The sequence below is a fragment of the Dermochelys coriacea genome, chromosome 1, assembly GCF_009764565.3.
Source record: "Dermochelys coriacea isolate rDerCor1 chromosome 1, rDerCor1.pri.v4, whole genome shotgun sequence".
NCBI classification, from domain to species: Eukaryota; Metazoa; Chordata; order Testudines; family Dermochelyidae; genus Dermochelys; species Dermochelys coriacea.
The window spans coordinates 60107388-60125812 of NC_050068.2; the positions used below are offsets into that span (position 1 = coordinate 60107388).

At 39.4% G+C, this 18425-nt stretch overlaps 1 protein-coding gene across 5 annotated transcripts in view; it reads right to left on the reverse strand.

Moving 5' to 3' along the window:
* GTF2F2 (general transcription factor IIF subunit 2) overlaps positions 1–18425 on the reverse strand; it is a 142793-nt gene that overhangs the window by 34031 nt on the left and 90337 nt on the right. The window lies entirely within an intron of this gene.

Below are 18425 nucleotides of genomic sequence, written 5' to 3' on the forward strand. Positions count from 1 at the left end.
CTTGCCCCCAGAGAAAATTTAAATTAATTTCTGCTTGACATCACCACTTAAATAAAACAAAACCTTTCAAGCAGTGAAGTAGTTTTTCCATACAGGCACACTTTACAGATACAAATATTAATTTTTAATCATACATGATCCAAGTATTGTATAATAGTAAATAGGGCTATCAAGTGATTTAAAAAAATGCATCACATTTAATCGCACTGTTAAACAAAAATAGAATACCATTTATTTAAATATTTTTGGATGTCTTCTACATTTTCAAATATATTGGTTTCAATTACAACACAGAATACAAAGTGTACAGTGCCCACTTTATTTTTTATTACAAGTATTTGCTCTGTAAAAAAAAACAGTATTAGTATTTTTCAATTCACCTAATACAAGTACTGTAGTGCAATCTCTTAATCAAGAAAGTTGAACTTACAAATGTAGAATTATGTACAAAAAACCTGCATTCAAAAATAAAATGATGTAAAATTTTAGAGCCTGCAAGTCTACTCAGTCCTACTTCTTGTTAAGCCAATCACTCAGACAAACAAGTTTGTTTACATCTGTAGGAGATAATACTGCCTGGTTCTTGTTTACAATGTCACCTGACAGTGAGAACAGGCACTCTCATGGCACTGTTGTAGCCGGAATCGCAAGGTTTTACATGCCAGATGCACTGAAGAGTCATATCCCTTCATGCTTCAACTCCCATTCCAGGGGACATGCATCCATACTGATGACAGGTTCTGCTCGATAAGAATCCAAAGCAGTTTGGACATACACATGTTCATTTTCATCATCTGAGTCAGATGCTACCAACAGAAGGTTGGTTTTCTTTTTTGGTGGTTCGGGTTCTGTAGTTTCCGTATTGGAGTGTTGCTCTCTTAAGACTTCTGAAAGCATGTTCCACACTTCATCCCTCTCAGATTTTAGAAGGCACTTCAGAGTCTTAAACCTTGGGTCGAGTGCTGTTGTTATCAATACAAATCTCACATTGGTACCTTCTTTGCATTTTGTGAAATCTGCAGTGAAAGTGTTCTTAAAAGGAACAACATGTGCTGGGTCATCATCTGAGATTGCTATAACATGAAATATATGGCAGAATGCGGGTAAAACACAGCAGGGGACATACATTTTTCTCCCAAGGAGTTCAGTCACAAATTTGACGAACATATTTTTTTAACAAGTGTCATCAGCATGGAAGCATGTCCTCTGGAATGATGGCTGAAGCATGAAGGGGCATATGAATGTTTAGCATATCTGGCATGTAAATACCTTGCAAAGCTGGCTACAAAAGTGCCATGCAAAGGCGGTTCTCATTTTCTGGTAGCATTGTAAATAAGAAGAGGGCAGCATTATCTCCTGTAAATGTAAACAAACTTGTTTGTCTTAGCGATCGGCTGAACAAGAAGTAGGAATGAGTGGACTTGTAGGCTCTGAAGTTTTACATTGTTTTGTTTTTGAGTGCAGTTATGTAACAAAAAAAAAAATCTACATTAGACAGCAGGATTGTCTGGCTATGTAGACTCCCTCCTCAGGCCCTTCGTTACCAGCACTCCCAGCTATCTTCGAGACACCACTGATTTCCTGAGGAAACTACAGTCCATTGGTGATCTTCCTAAAAACACCATCCTAGCCACTATGGATGTAGAAGCCCTCTACACCAACATTCCACACAAAGATGGACTACAAGCCGTCAGGAACAGTATCCCCGATACTGTCACGGCTAACCTGGTGGCAGAACTTTGTGACTTTGTCCTGACCCATAACTATTTCACATTTGGTGACAATGTATACCTTCAAATCAGCGGCACTGCGATGGGTACCCGCATGGCCCCACAGTATGCCAACATTTTTATGGCTGACTTAGAACAACGCTTCCTCAGCTCTCGTCCCCTAATGCCCCTACTCTACTTGCGCTACATTGATGACATCTTCATCATCTGGACCCATGGAAAAGAAGCTCTTGAGGAATTCCACCATGATTTCAACAATTTCCATCCCACCATCAACCTCAGCCTGGACCAGTCCACACAAGAGATCCACTTCCTGGACACTACGGTGCTAATAAGCGATGGTCACATAAACACCACCCTATATCGGAAACCTACTGACCGCTATTCCTACCTACATGCCTCTAGCTTTCACCCAGATCATACCACTCGATCCATTGTCTACAGCCAAGTGCTACGATATAACCGCATTTGCTCCAACCCCTCAGACAGAGACAAACACCTACAAGATCTCTATCATGCATTCCTACAACTACAATACCCACCTGCTGAAGTGAAGAAACAGATTGACAGAGCCAGAAGAGTACCCAGAAGTCACCTACTACAGGACAGGCCCAACAAAGAAAACAACAGAACGCCACTAGCCATCACCTTCAGCCCCCAACTAAAACCTCTCCAACGCATCATCAAGGATCTACAACCTATCCTGAAGGACGAGCCATCGCTCTCTCAGATCTTGGGAGATAGACCAGTCCTTGCTTACAGACAGCCCCCCAATCTGAAGCAACTACTCACCAGCAACCACACACCACACAACAGAACCACTAACCCAGGAACCTATCCTTGCAACAAAGCCCGTTGCCAACTGTGTCCACATATCTATTCAGGGGATACCATCATAGGGCCTAATCACATCAGCCACACTATCAGAGGCTCGTTCACCTGCGCATCTACCAATGTGATATATGCCATCATGTGCCAGCAATGCCCCTCTGCCATGTACATTGGCCAAACTGGACAGTCTCTACGTAAAAGAATGAATGGACACAAATCAGACGTCAAGAATTATAACATTCAAAAACCAGTTGGAGAACACTTCAATCTCTCTGGTCACTCGATCACAGACCTAAGAGTGGCTATACTTCAACAAAAAAGCTTCAAAAACAGACTCCAACGAGAGACTGCTGAATTGGAATTAATTTGCAAACTGGATACAATTAACTTAGGCTTGAATAGAGACTGGGAATGGATGAGTCATTACACAAAGTAAAACTATTTCCCCATGGTATTTCTCCCCCCCACCCAACCCCCCACTGTTCCTCTGACATTCTTGTTAACTGCTGGAATTAGCCTACCTGCTTGTCACCATGGAAGGTTTTCCTCCTTTCCCCCCCCTGCTGTGGGTGATGGCTTATCTTAAGTGATCACTCTCCTTACAGTGTGTATGATAAACCCATTGTTTCATGTTCTCTGTGTGTGTGTATATAAATCTCTCCTCTGTTTTTTCCACCAAATGCATCCGATGAAGTGAGCTGTAGCTCACGAAAGCTTATGCTCTAATAAATTTGTTAGTCTCTAAGGTGCCACAAGTACTCCTTTTCTTTTTGCGAATACAGACTAACACGGCTGCTACTCTGAAACCTTTCACGACAAAGAGATTGCACTACAGTACTTGTATGAGGTGAACTGAAAAATACTATTTCTTATTATTTTTACAGTGCAAATATTTGTAATAAAAAATAATATACACTTTGATTTCAATTACAACACAGAATACATTATGTATGAAAATGTAGAAAAACATCCAAAATATTTAATACATTTCAATTGGTATTTTATTGTTTAGCAGTGCAATTAAAATGCAGTTAATCACAATTAAATTTTTAAATCGCGATTAATTTTTTTGAGTTAATGCATGAGTTAACTGCGATTAATCGGCAGCCCTTATAGTAAGTGAACAATGAAGTCTGTCTGGTACTGAAGAAAAAACATTGACACTAAGGCAACACAAAATATAACACCTGAAAAACCACCAGATAATATAAAAAATGAGATTAAAAACGTCAAAGTTCTCCGATCTCTTTAGTTCTTCTTGTTCCTATCCATGCACTTGTATCTTTTCAAACTATATTTTACATTTGAAAACCAATGTGTCAGATATACAAGATTAAATCCAACATAGACGTTTACAGTTTACATTGACAATGGGAGACTCTGCTCTTTTTGTTTCTAATAGAAAAATAAATTATAATGACAGAAACAATGTGTTTATTTTAGAGAATTTCAGAAGGAAAATAAGTTAAGATCTACTATATACAGCTGCTGGAGATTCAATAATCATCCTTCAAATCTAGCATCTCTGAGCACCGGGTCGCAGTCAGATTTTCTTCTACAGAGATATATATTCCACTTTCTTTGGCATTTTTGTAAGTTATTTGTTTAATAGTTTCAGGGTGTCTTAAAAATACATGTGCCTTATACTCTAAACCTGAGTTAAGTATGCCAACATTCCTAATTAAAGCCAACCCTGAACAAAATATAGTTTAAAACACCTTCACTACATAAGTATTAGCCAATTTTTCTTCTAACTGTCTAGGAGTAGTTTTCCCCAGGGTTTAATTTAATTCTTGCCCATTGCCCCCAGCTCCTGTTCTTTCAAATGAAAGCAGCATTTTTTTTTATTTTAAAAGTTTCTTTTGTCTTCTGGTCTAATCAGTTATTGTTACATGTTATTGATTTGGTTACCAAAGCACTCTCAAGTGCATAGACTGATTTTTGCAGAAGGGACAAGGAGGACAAAACAGTGAAAGTAAATTTGGATGTCTTCTCCCCAGCTCCAATGGACATCATGATCCAAATTCTGCCCTGTTCTCAGGTTTCATGTAACCCTTACATGAGTGAGGTTAAACATGGTGTAAATCAGGACATTATACGTCAGTCTCTCTTCCTCTTTTCCTCTTATTTGGCAATGTGGGTCTTTGAGTCTTCCCCATGCCCAATTTTTTCCCTTGATTCACTTGTCTGCTACAAGGCCCCTCGTTTAGGCAATCCTCCTCCTAGAAAAGGAGGACAAGAGACAGTTCCTGACAAAATCGCTCAGTGCTATTCCTTGTCTTTGCCAAAGCGGTTTCTAGAGATGAAGTAGGTAGTGTGTGCTAGATTCGCATTTCTCAGGAAATACGTGACTTGAATTCAGATGCTCTGCCATTAGGCCACTAGAACAACCTCCTCAAGGCCATTTCAGTGTCTCTATTTTTCTCTTTCTGGTTATTTTAAATTTCCCTCTTGTTCCCATCATCCCTTCACTCCACCACACAGCACTCTTGCAACAGTGGAGGATTGTACCTATGCTGCCTAACATAACACATCCCCAGTAGCACTGCCAAGATACAATGTGTACTATGGGCAAATGCTGAGATATGGTCTCCTCTTTAGGATTCCCCACATGAGCAATTTAATAACACTTAGTAAATACTCATCTAATTATTTAAGTTTCTAAAGCACTGTACTGATGTTAGCTAATAATCATAGAAGATTAGGGTTGGAAGAGATCTCAGAAGGTCATCTAGTCCAAACCCCTGCTCAAAGCAGGACCAACCCCAAATAAGTCATCCCAGACAGGGCTTCGTCAAGCCAGGCCTTAGAAACCTTTAAGGATGGAGATTCCACCACCTCCCTAGGTAACCCATTCCAGTGCTCCACCACCTTCCTAGTGAGATAGTGTTTCCTAATATTCAACCTAAACCTCCCCCACTGCAACTTGAGACCATGGCTCCTTGTTGTGCCACCACAGAGAACCATGTAGCTCCATCCTCTTTGGAACCCCGCTTCAGGTAGTTGAAGGCCGCTATCAAATCCCCCCTCACTCTTCCCTTCTGGAGACTAAACAAGCCCAGTTCCTTCAGCCTCTTGTCGTAAGTCATGGGCCCCAGCCCCCTGATAATTTTTGTTGCCTTCTGCTGGACTCTCTCCAATTTGTCCACATCCTTTCTGTAGTGGGGGGGCCCAAAACTGGACACAATACTCCAGATGTGACCTCAGCATGGCCGAATAGAGGAGAATAATCACTTCCCTTGATCTGCTGGCAATGCTCCTACTAACGCAGTCCAATATGCCATTAGCCTTCTTGGCAACAAGGGCACACTGCTGACTCATATCCAGCTTCTCGTCCACTGTAAGCCCCAGGTCCTTTTCTGCAGAACTGCTGCTTAGCCAGTCGGTCCCCAGCCTGTAGCGGTGCATGGGATTCTTCTGTCCTAAGTACAGGACTCTGCACTTGCCCTTGTTGAACCTCATCACATTTCTTTTGACCCAATCCTCCAATTTGTCTAGGTCTCTCTGGACTCTATCCCTACACTCCAGCGTATCTACCTCTTCCTCCAGCTTAGTGTCATCCGTGAACTTGCTGAGGGTGTAATCCATCCCATCATCCAGATCATTAATGAAGATGTTGAACAAAACTGGACCCAGGACAGACCCCTGTGGCACCCCACTTGATGCCGGCTGTCAACTAGACATGGAACCATTGATCATTACCCATTGAGCCTGATGTTCTAGTCAGCTTTCTATCCACGTTACAGTCCATTCATCCAATCCATACTTTTTTAATTTACTGGCAAGAATACTGTGAGAGACCATATCAAAAACTTTGCTAAAGGCAAGATATAGCACATCCACCGCTTTTCCCATATCCACAGAGCCACTTATCTCATCATAGAAGGCAATTAGGTTGGTCAGGTATGACTTGCCCTTGGTGAATCCATGTTGACTGTTCCTGATCACCTTCCTCTCCTCCAGATGCTTCAAAATGGATTCCTTGAGGACCTCCTCCATGATTTTTCAGGGACTGAGGTGAGGCTATAGTTCCCCGGATTCTCCTCCTTCCCTTTTTTAAATATGGGCACTATATTTGCCTTTTTCCAATTGTCCGAGTTTTCAGAGATAATGGCCAACGGCTCTGCAATCACATCAGCCAACTCCCTCAGCATCCTCGGATGCATTAGAGCTAGACCCATGGACTTGCGCATGTCCAGCTTGTGCATGCCTAACAATAATGCGGGGAAATTTTCCCATATTACAGATATGGAAACAGAGGCAAAGAAGTTAAATAACTTGCCCAGAACTGGATACTGAGTCTATGGCAAAGCCAGGACTAGAACTCATTGGTTTCTTGCTTCTAACCCTGTGTTCAAGTCCACTAGATCTCATCGCTATTGTGGTAATAGGCCAAATGTAAACCAATGCCGTTCCATTCTGCACATTCCTTCCTACCAACAATTCCCCATTACAATACATTTATCAGGTAAATATATTTGTCCATAGCTATATTAAAATCAATCTGAATACCTCCATCTTCTTCGAGGGTTAGTGGGAACTGAGGGCACTTAGCATTTTGCAGGATCAAACCCTGCATACTGATATGTGACTTCAATACTGAAATACTCACTATGGCTTTTCAACACCTCCAGCTGCTGCAGAGAGAGGAAAACAGCCATGGAATATTAAATCTTCTGCACAGATGAATATAATCTTGATAAAATAACACTACTTTCAAAATAAAACAAAGTATGGGTTTGAACACCTCAGAATACACTGGGAATAGCCTTATGGTTGTTATGCCAAAATTGCTGCTGCTTAATTAGTCAGAAATTTTGACCATAGTTAATGCAATCAAGAGATCCCCAAGCACAGTACCTGTTATGGATTGGAGACCATTTAAGGCCAAAGAAGAGCACTTCCATGTTTCAGCATTTTAATTAAAATTGTATTAAAATGCACAAACTCTTACTATCCATTTCAGTGAAGCTTCTAAAAATTAACCTACTTTGCATACGAGAAAGACATTTCTTACATTTACATTTCTTAAAAACAGTTGTCATGCAGACTAGTATTTTTATGTTAACACTAGAGCAGTGGTATTTTCCAGAATACCTACGTCTGCCATCTTCAAAGAATGACAGGCCTTGTGGGATCTTTGTTTTGACTAAATATATGTCTGTAATCATTACATTTTGAGTGCCACATTTCAATACTAAGCAAAAGAAAAGCAGTCATGAATGTAATGTGAAGTCCCCACCCCCAACACAGAGTATTTGTAAAGAGAGGTTGAGAAAATTCTTGCCTTTATGGAGAATGAGAGAGAATTCTACCAAATGGAACTTGCAAGCCAAGTCAACCTGTTTGAGCAGATGTTGGCAAGCTTCACTTCCAAGATGTACCATCTTCCATTGGCAGCAATTCTCCAGCTGAAATCACTGCATCTGTCACCCATTAAGGTCTAAGAAATATCAATGTGGTAGTTCAATGTTTCTTCTGATTTCTGCACTAAAGGTTCCCCAAGTGTGATCCATGAACCACTGGTGGTCCACAGAAAGCTAGCTGATAACATAGGAAGAAAAGTAAGACCCTATTTCCAGCTGCTGAACTGCACTACAGAAAGCTAAAAATATATCAATTTCCTAAAATCACTCTTTAACATAAGCAATTACTGCACTTGCCACAAAGATGTTCTGCATTTGTAAGTGGGAGGAATGGTGAGCCATGAGATATTCTTTTTAATGTGTGTCCACACTATGAAAATGATGGACAACCTGCTCCTTCCATCTCTTGCCCCATGGGACCATCTTTCCCATTTTTTGTTTTCTTATGTCTTCACACTGTCTTGTACAATTATGGCATCCAAACACATCTCCAGATGTTTTTAATCACTGGGAGTCCATGTTGGATAACATTCACAATATTTTCCTCAGGTACTCTGATGCCAGCTGCTCCATCACTTTGCTCAGAAGCTCCAGAACATGCAGTTACAAACAGCTGAGAAGCATGATAGATACAAACACACTAATACTGTTCCAGTAGTTGACAGAGCTTTGCAGTGTGGATGAACTAAACCACGTTTGGCCCATAATAGTGTAAAAGCAGTTCTATGGAATAATTCTACCCAACATATTTATAAACTCCGGTGCATTACTCTGGGAGAATTCTGCATAAAAATTCTAAAAAATTCTGCACACAATATTTTAAAATTTTGCATATTTTATTTGTCTAAATAATGCAATATAATCATATTGGGTTTAATTATTTTGGTAATTTATTTAAAACTATAATACAGTGGATGGAGAATGGGAGTGGGGAGCATTGGAGAAAATCCCCAAATCCCCTTCCCTAATACTAATTTAGCTAGGTTTGACCCTTTACTTCTAGTTACTAGTAACCAAATATATGCATCTATATGCTCACTGTTACATCATAGGCAACTGAAGAGCAAGTGAGGGCTGGGGAATCAAACTCACAATTTATATTGGCTACTGACTAACTCCAGAAAGGTCAGTAGCAAACAATTCATGGAGCACAGTTTGATAGGAAATTTTTCAGTCCAAAAATTTAGACCAGTTCTAATCACTATAAGCATTTATAATGCCATACTGTCTTTTATACCACTCTGGCCATGGAAGGGAGCCTTAAAATCTTTACACCTGTTTTATACTCCTGGGGGAATTCACAGAGAGAATGGGAACAATTCACTAAGTAGGCAGACTGCTACATTCTGCTCTGCTTGAGGGGACAGAGCCTTCCCCATGCCTACCTACTCAGAAATACCCCAAAGCCCTGCCCCTCCCTGCTGAGAATGCTGCAATAGCAAGCGAGAGAGAGAGAGAGAGTGTCTCTATCTCTCACAGGCACAACTGCCCAGCCCCACGTCCCCCAGCAGTGATTTACATCTCTACCAGCTGGTTCAGGCGCCTGAACTGACCTGCCTGCGCTGCCGGGGAGAGGCAAGCGACAGCTATTGCAGCTTCCCTTTGCTTCCCTGTCAGAAGTCATTTTTCTGAGGGGAACCAAAGAAATCTGTGGGCGACATGAATTCTGTGCACACACAGGGACGCAAAATTCCCCCAGGAACAACAGTGCAGACCATGCTTTCAACCACAAAATAAGGCAGATTTTGTCAGAGCAAAATACAATCTTCCTATATTGATGAAATACAGTTGGAGGGTGTAACCCATCCTTGAAGCTAGCATTCCTATATTTCATTACTTTTGCTCATTTTGAAAAAAAATAAAAACATTTCCATATTCAAGTAATTAGTCTTTTAAATGAGGTAATAGAAGTTTTGCACATGGAACTATATTAGCCTTTTAGATTGAAGTTTCAACATTGTAGAGGGATAATTATTTTAAAATACATCTTTGTGAAAGTAAACTAAGAAACTAATACCAGCCTGAAAAAGACTATGAACAATGACACACAAAAGAATAGGTTTTAAAGACATTTTTCTCAGAGATGCTATTTTGAAACTTAACTGAAATACTGATGGCTGGAATAAAAAGTCAACAGTCAGAATCACTGGTGACAATGAAGTAAAGGACCAGTGACTTTTCACCATAACACTTTTTTTTTTTTTTTTTTTTTTAAGCAGAAGTACTAACTAGGGCTCCAAGGTGCTATGGTATGGGCAAGCACCCCATTGTACTAGGAGCTACACAAAGGTAATCTTTTTGGATTTAGCATTTCCATATTCCTTCTAGTTAAAATAACTGCCACCGTAGCACATTTTAGTGTCTGGCCAAGAAATCAGAATGCAGACTTTTTCCAAAGTCACCACTAAATTAATTATGTAAAGCATCCACCAGAGTGTGCACTGTGGTTTTCTCCCCCACCCTCCAAGATCAAATGCATCTCCTCTGCATCATGCCAGTGTGGCATCAAATTGTCCACATCATTACCAAGTCAATGTGCTGTATATGTCAACTGATTTGTTGTTAGACTATGATTGAAGAAGAAAAAGTTTCAGGAAGGTTAGAATTGTAGCATGTTGCTTCTTAATATCATAAAAAAGTAGCAAATAATTGAGGGCAGTTTGCACACCAAAATAAATAACTGTTCATCACTTTATGCATTAATAGTATTTTCCACTGTTGGAAAAATAAACTAATGGTTCTAGACAGATGATTTGTCCTGATTAATTTTTGATTGCAAAAGAAGTTCCAAGTTCTGAAGTAAGGTATTAATCTGAGTCAGAGCTGAGGCTACAGATTGGAATTAATAAAATTTCTGAGAGTAATATTGCAAAGATGGGAATGAAGAGCTTTAATATACCTTTGATTTTGTATTTGGTTTTACTTATGCAGGGCACTAACATACACAGCTTTCTTATACAATGTTTCGATGACACCTGCCAAAAGTAACCAAATGACTTTTTGCTTTGCACTCCAATTATACTCATGGCAGGTTTTCCTTTCGATTCTGTTCTCTGGTTGGATAATCACTTCTGAAGCAATATAGTACATTATCTAAATGCATGTAAAGTATAACTTCACCTTCTTTTCCTTTTGTGTTTATTGTGGACTACAGATACCTTATTCAAATTCATGTACCATGTTTTCTTTAACTTAGTCCTTTCTAATATTTGAAACAAGCTTATTAATTACACAGTACACCAAGGGCTTGATCATACACCTCAACAGATGCTGAACACTCTCAACTCCCATAATTCAATGAGAATTGAGAGAGCTCAGCACCTTGCAGGACAGACCTTAATAAAATCATTCTATTAGAGAAAAATTTCCAATTACAAACTGTATGATAAATTACCATAATGGGTACACAATGTAAGCAATGCTTATTACGTAACAATAATAATAATGTCAGACTGTCCCTGTTGTAGATTTATCACTGTGATTACTCTAAATTCAAAGATATTAAAATTATCAACATTAAAATTATATATATATTTTAAATATACAGTCAAAACATACAAAACAAGTTTTTTTTTTACAGGCAACGTGATACAGAACCCTAACCTGTTTAATATCCACTTTCTCAATCAAGTTATTTTAAGGTCCAACTGTCACAAAGGATCAAAGTTTACCTGGAAACCCACCATTTGAAAGCCTAATGGGGTGTGGAACAAGGGCTGAAATGCTTCCAAAGAATAAAATCTTGGACACTTCTTATATAAACCTCTCATAATTTAAAATAACTCAACATGGTTCTCATCCAATACTAAATAATTCATAAATAAATGACCTCTAAGATACATACGCCTCTGCACAATTCACAGCTACTGCAACAATTAGGATATGCCATATAATAACAAAGTTAATAATTCTCTTTTTTCCCCTTCTATACACTTCACTACTTCATCAAACCAAGGTTTTACTTATTTTGTACTGAGACACATAATCACCTACAATTCTGATTTCCGCAGTGACTCCTCTTTGCTGTTAACTACTTTTTCACTTACCAGTACTGTCTGAAGTGTTTCTTTCCCTTTGTTATCAACACATGCACACCATTACTTTAGTTTCTTAATACCACCTCACTGTTTGCATCTCAGACACAGAATTGCTTTACCAAAAGAGTTTGAATTTTCTCAGTCTTTTCCAAACTTAAATGACTCTTACTGCTTTAGTATGGCTTTCTTAACAAGTATAACCAGGCCCCAGTAAGTGATTGCAAGTGTGCTGGTTTAGGCCCCACTTCAGAAAAGCATTTAAGCCTGTGCTCAGAGTTGTATGCTATCCTAAAGTCAGGGCCTTAGCCTGGATCTGTTTCTCTGCCTTGTGATTCACTCATCTTTTCTCCTCTGCCTTCTACTCTCCTCACTGGTCCTATTCTTTCTTTAACTGGTGGTCTTATAGAATCACAATATTCATGCCATGGTTTTCTCTTTGGTGTTAATTTCTCTCTCCAGTTAAGAAAGAAAGAAAGTCTCTTTCTTTCTTGTTATTGTATCTTTTTGTATGTCTTGGCTAGAAACATACAGGTGATAGACAACAGAGTGAGCCCATCAGATCCAAGTATATTAATTGGCATTGTGATGTACCAGATTGAATCAAGGATTGGGACCCTCCAACTTTAAATTTTATGTCATAAACTAGCATTCATGTAATGTGAAAGTTGAGAAGTCATCACAATGGAAAATCATCAAATCCTAAAAGTTAATTAATTATTATTATTTTTTATTATTGTAGTGCCTAGAAGCCTCAGTCGTGGCCTAAAACCCCATTGTGCTAGTGGCTGTACAATCAGAGAACAGAAAGACAACCCCCACCCCGAAAGAGTTTACAATCTAAGATGAGACAATCGATGAACACAGACAGACTAACACAGGAGTGCAAGGAAACAATGAAACAACATTGGTTAGCACACTTGGCAATGGTCTTGGCACCCTCGCAGCCTAACTGTGGTCAAGTTGTTTTGTAGGCATCGTGGGAAGAGGAGAGTTAAGAAGGGATTTGAAGGATAATGAGTTTGTGGATGTTTACAGGGAGCTATACCTAAACATGAGGGGCAGCATGGGAGAAAGCACAAAGGTGCCTGTTTGAAAATTTAACAAGTGATGGAGGCTGGCATCATGGCCCGACTTGGAGGCAGAAGTTTTCCCCCTTAACACAGTTGTATCATAGAACTTCCCCTCCTTAACATAGTTGTATCATGGAAGAAAGTATATAACAGGACAATTTTCCAAAAATCAAAGCTGTTGCAATAGCAGATTGAGATTTGGTGAAGCAGAAATAAATTGCATCTTAATTCATTGGTCTTCAGCAAGGAACTAGACACTACTCAAACACTCAGGCTCCTAAAACATAGGCCAATAGCTCTCTGAAAGATGAAATAAGCTTGGTAGAACAACATACTCTTAGTCAAAGTCAAGAAAAATGATCACTCTAATCAGGAGGGTTTAGAGAACTGGTACACAAACAATTTCACCATAGGCCTCCGGTTCTAATGCAACTTAGTCATTTTCACAGGATAGCTGTTCAATGACTGCTGCATGTGAAATTAATTGGTCTGTGTCCAGTTCTGGTCCCACCCACCTCTCTCTTGGTTCCTGGGAGCTACATAAAGAGCCCTGCTGTTTCTTACATGTGCTCCCACTTTATGAAAGGGGTGCATAACTTTCCCGACAACCTGCTCTTTGCTGGTGGTGGGAGAACAGTGCCATTGTTTCATCTACAATGGAAATTCATTAATTGTAGCCTAATTCCACAGGTGAATTCTTTAGTCTCTTTCACATATTGGAGTGTCACCCTGATACCCATGCTACCACAAGGCAGAGTAAACAGAACCCCAATTGGCAAGAATAGAGGAGTGGGAGTAGGCATTGGATGGAGCTGGCTCGGAGGAGGTAGGGGAAGAAGAGCCATCGCTTTATTATTTGACTCTCCAAGACCAAATGGATGACTGAATTTTTCATGCTCTGATTAGGGAGTGGGATTTCAAACTAATTTTTAATGCTGAAACCCCAGCATTTCAAGAAACATACTGTGACAGCATTATGTTAATTACACCTACTAATGTGGGTGGTATCTTGTGTATATTCTGTAGGCTGGCATTTTGTGTATATTAAAGAGCAAGTGATGAATCACTGGAGTCTATGGCATTTTCATGTCTGTTATTGAGACAACAAGCATCCCCTGGCATGATTGACTATTCCAATTCTATATATTTTTGCTTTACATACCACATGAAGTGAAATAAGTGACAGTTGAACACTATCCAACATTCTCTTTTTAATGCTTTGTTTTGTTCCCTGTTTGTAATTCAGTAGAGCTGCTAAATCCCTAGTTTTATGTCTGAGTTTTTTTAGTTTTCCATAACTTATGCTTACAGCAGCCCAGAATAAAGTGACAGAATCCCAGGATGGTATTACCTTGCCCCAATCGTATCCACTGCATTCACTTTACTTATTAGTGCCCCCAATTCAGCAAGGAATTTAAGCACATGCCTAACTTTAAACATGTAAATAGCCCTACTGAAGTTGATGAGAGTGCCCAAGATCTTAAAGTTGGGCAGATGCCTTTAATCAATAATTTGAACAAAGTTATTAGATTTCCTTGGCATCACACATATTTAATCAAATCTGTTTGTGTCCATTAGACACCTGACTATGAAACATTTGTATGTATTACACACAGGGCCCATATTGTGACATTTAGCCACTGGCCTATGCTGGCGATGTTGTGGAGCTGCAACATGGCAAGGGTAGCCTGGAGAGGAACTGTGACTGTAAGGAAACGCATCCTGCATATGATAATGACAGAAGTTATAACTATGAGGGTAATTAACCACTGGAACAATTTTACCAAAGGTCATGGTGGACTGTGCATCACTGGCAATTTTTAAATCAAGATTTGTTGTTTTTCTAAAAAAGAGATTCTCTAGTTCAAAAGAAATTATTTTGGGGGAAGTGCTATGGCCTGTGTAATGCAGGAAGTCAGACTATTTGATCACAATGTCCCTTCTGGCCTTGGAATCTATGAATGATGTGGCCAGCTTATCCTTGACTTTCTCTGCAGACCAGTGCAGTTGGGAGGCGAGGCTATAACCCCACTTTCTCCTTGCCCCCAAGGGTCCTCACTGAGGGCCCAGCGCAACTCCGTACGGCCTTTGTCCAGGGTAAGAGGCTCCTTATACAAACCCCACTCACTGCACCCGTGTGCGGGCCAGTCACAATCTGGCCCAGAACAAAGAAGGGAGCATCATTTTATTACATAGTTTATTTATATTGCAAAGCAGGGATGTTTGCAACATTACTCCTGTACTTGTTTAACAGATTAGGATTTTGCAACCCTCTTCATACTGAAAACACCATATTCTGTCACTCAAACAAGTTCCAAAACCCTGAGTATTGGTCGCGATTGTAATTAAACGTTTTGTGATCAATAGAAAACACAAATTTATCTGCCCTCCGCAGCTTTCAATCTTGCTCAAAGATCAAGAATGGGTGAAGGGGCAACACCAGAGGGAAGAGTAATCTTTCAAAATCTTATCTACTGGTGCAGCTACACTGGAGCAACCCCCTAGCATATACACAATTTGCACCAATGAAGCTCACCTTGGTTTCTAATTGGGTTAAGCTGCACTGGTCATGCCTAAACTAGGGGTTTGCACTGGGACAGTCACACTGGCAGCTATAATTCTAGTGTAGACAAGGCTTAAAACTAAATTCAAACTAAAAACCAGTTGCTGGGTTTTGTGTATGAAGAGAGCGATGGAGTGCTAAACAGAGTGCTGCATTCGAAAGGCATGAAGTTGGCAGATGGAGAAGTTAAAGGCAACTCTAAAAAGAAATGATTAGATGGCGTGTAGGAAGAAGCTAAAGCTAGAACAGAGAGGATGTTGGGGCAGAGTTCTGAAGACCCATCAAGTTGCAGATAAGGAACTTCAGTTTATGTGGAAAAAGACAGGAAGCCAATAAAGGGATTTGAGGTGCAGAGTGGTGGAGTCAGAGTGATAGGAAAAGGAAAATGATTCTGACTGAAGTATTTTTTGAAAGACTGGCAGAGGAGGAGGTGAGAAAGAGGGAGTCGAGAAAGGAGGAAGTTGCAAGATATTTTTCACAGCACTTATTTAGAAGAGGCATAGAGTGAGTTAATCACTGCAATAGTTTATGAGGTGTTCCTTGTGCATTAGAAGGAAGCACCATATATTTTCATAGGACAATTACTGATATATAAAGTTAGAGACTAGGTTAGAGCCTATATAAAGTTGGAGCCTTTTGAACTATGTATCCTTAGCAACCTAATTAGGATAGCTAACAACTTTGAAGGCTTTTTATTCTAAAATGCAGTTTACTGTTGTAGCAACCAGGCAAGGTACTAAAACTTCAACAGGACTTTATTTTTAAAGTGGAAACCTCTTTACCAAGCTGCTGCTGCACTCTCGGTAGCTCTCGCTCTGCCTCCTCAACTCCCCCCGACCCTTCCTGTTTCCTGTCCTTTCAGACTCCCAACAGCCAGTGCTCCCAGTTCTAATAATTACAAGCGGCTTCTAAACACCACAGTTATGTCCTTTTACATTTATTTTTTAAACTTCTTCAGAAAGGATCAAACAACAAAATTTTAACAAGTGACTTTTATTTAAAAAACAGGTTTTTTGCTTATGTTATCAAACAGTTCTTACTAAATTCCTCATTAATAATAAATAATAATAATAATAAATAATAAGAATAATAGCAGCATACCTGTAAGAGAATTCTTGTGAGAGAAAATACTTCACTGAATAGAAAAACTGAACGAGCAAATCTGTGTTTAAATAAGATATGCAAAGGAATAAGAATGACTGAATACTTTTTTTTTGTGACTTCTTGCTAAAGTATATGAAGGAGGCCCAAATATATATATTAAATGTTTCTATGCTATGCTGCTTGGGTTTTGTTTTCATTTTGTTTATTTTTAAACTCAATATGTCACAAATACCAAGTCTTATCTTCCCTGTTTACTCACTGTTGGTTGACTCACAGATATGGACTGGGAGCTCTTTCAGTCCTTTTAGAAAGGGAGCTTATGCTGAATCTTTCAGTCAATCAATCACAAAGTTTTTTTCCCAAGTATTTCAGTGAAATATCCATAGATAAAAACCAAAACAAAATAAATCTAAACCTTTTCAATATGAAAGTCAGGGCTCAATCCTGCAAGGTGCTTAGTGTATTGCTGACAGACCCCAGCGATCGGCAGGTGGGATCGAACCAGGGATCTCTGGAGTTTAGTGCATGAGCCTCTACTGCATGAGCTAAAAGCCAATTGGCTGTTAGCTAAAGCTGTAGAGCAGACTCATTTTCTCTCTCTCTAAGTGTTCTCGATGCCACTCTATGGGACAGAACACCACACCCTGGAGGTTGTGGGTTACACTTAGCACTTGGGCTCTGATCCAGCAAAGCATTCAAGCACATCCCACTAATATCAATGGGACTAGTCATTCATGTGCTTAAACACATGTAAGTGCTTTGCTGGATTGGGGCCCTCAGAGTTCAGCAACTTGCAGGATCAAGCCCTAAATCACCTTTTATCTCAATAGGAATTTATTTCAATAGTTGCTTTGAGGTCATAAACCTACTAATTCTCACATGATCCATAAAGACTTCCAGGAAACACAGGGTAGACAAGACCTGACTTCCTAATGTAAAATCAAACCAAAATAAATCTTTTAAATAATTCATATATCAAGCTCATAACTTCTGTTTGAGCTATAGCATAGAAAGATATACAGCTCTAATTTAAAGACCGGAAGTGATGGGAAAATCCACTACACACCGAGGTGCCTTTTTCAGGAAATCATAACATCACAAAGCAAAAAAACAAAAACAAATAAATAAATAAAATCCTCCACCTTTAAACTAGTTCTCAGACTGCTTTACAATAAATAAAAGTATCTCCTTATTGTTAGAACTTATTTGAACTCAGATTGTCGAAAAGGCATTTGAAATTTTTAGCTGTTAATTTCTACATTAAAATGAAGAAAAAAAAACTCCATTGTCCTCAAATAATAAAATCCTCCATCACTTTTATTATTTACCAAGAGTACTAGCAGCAGGGACTGACCTAGCAAAACATCTAGTCTAAAATTTCTTGCTACTGGCGCAGATCCACCAGAAATGGTGGAACATTTTGCTGGTGGTAGCAATGGTGAGAAATTTTAGGAGGAAGAATCCAGTTTAGAAAAGCTCTTAGCTCTTTCACTCCCCTTTGCTGCATCTGTTGCAAAGCCTGGGGTTTAAGGTAACAGTAAAGGAGGGGTTTCAGAGTAGCAGCCGTGTTAGTCTGTATTCACAAAAAGAAAAGGAGTACTTGTGGCACCTTAGAGACTAAAATTTATTTGAGCATAAGCTTTCATGAGCTACAGCTCACTTCATCCGATGTAGCTCACGAAAGCTTATGCTCAAATAAATTTGTTAGTCTCTAAGGTGTCACA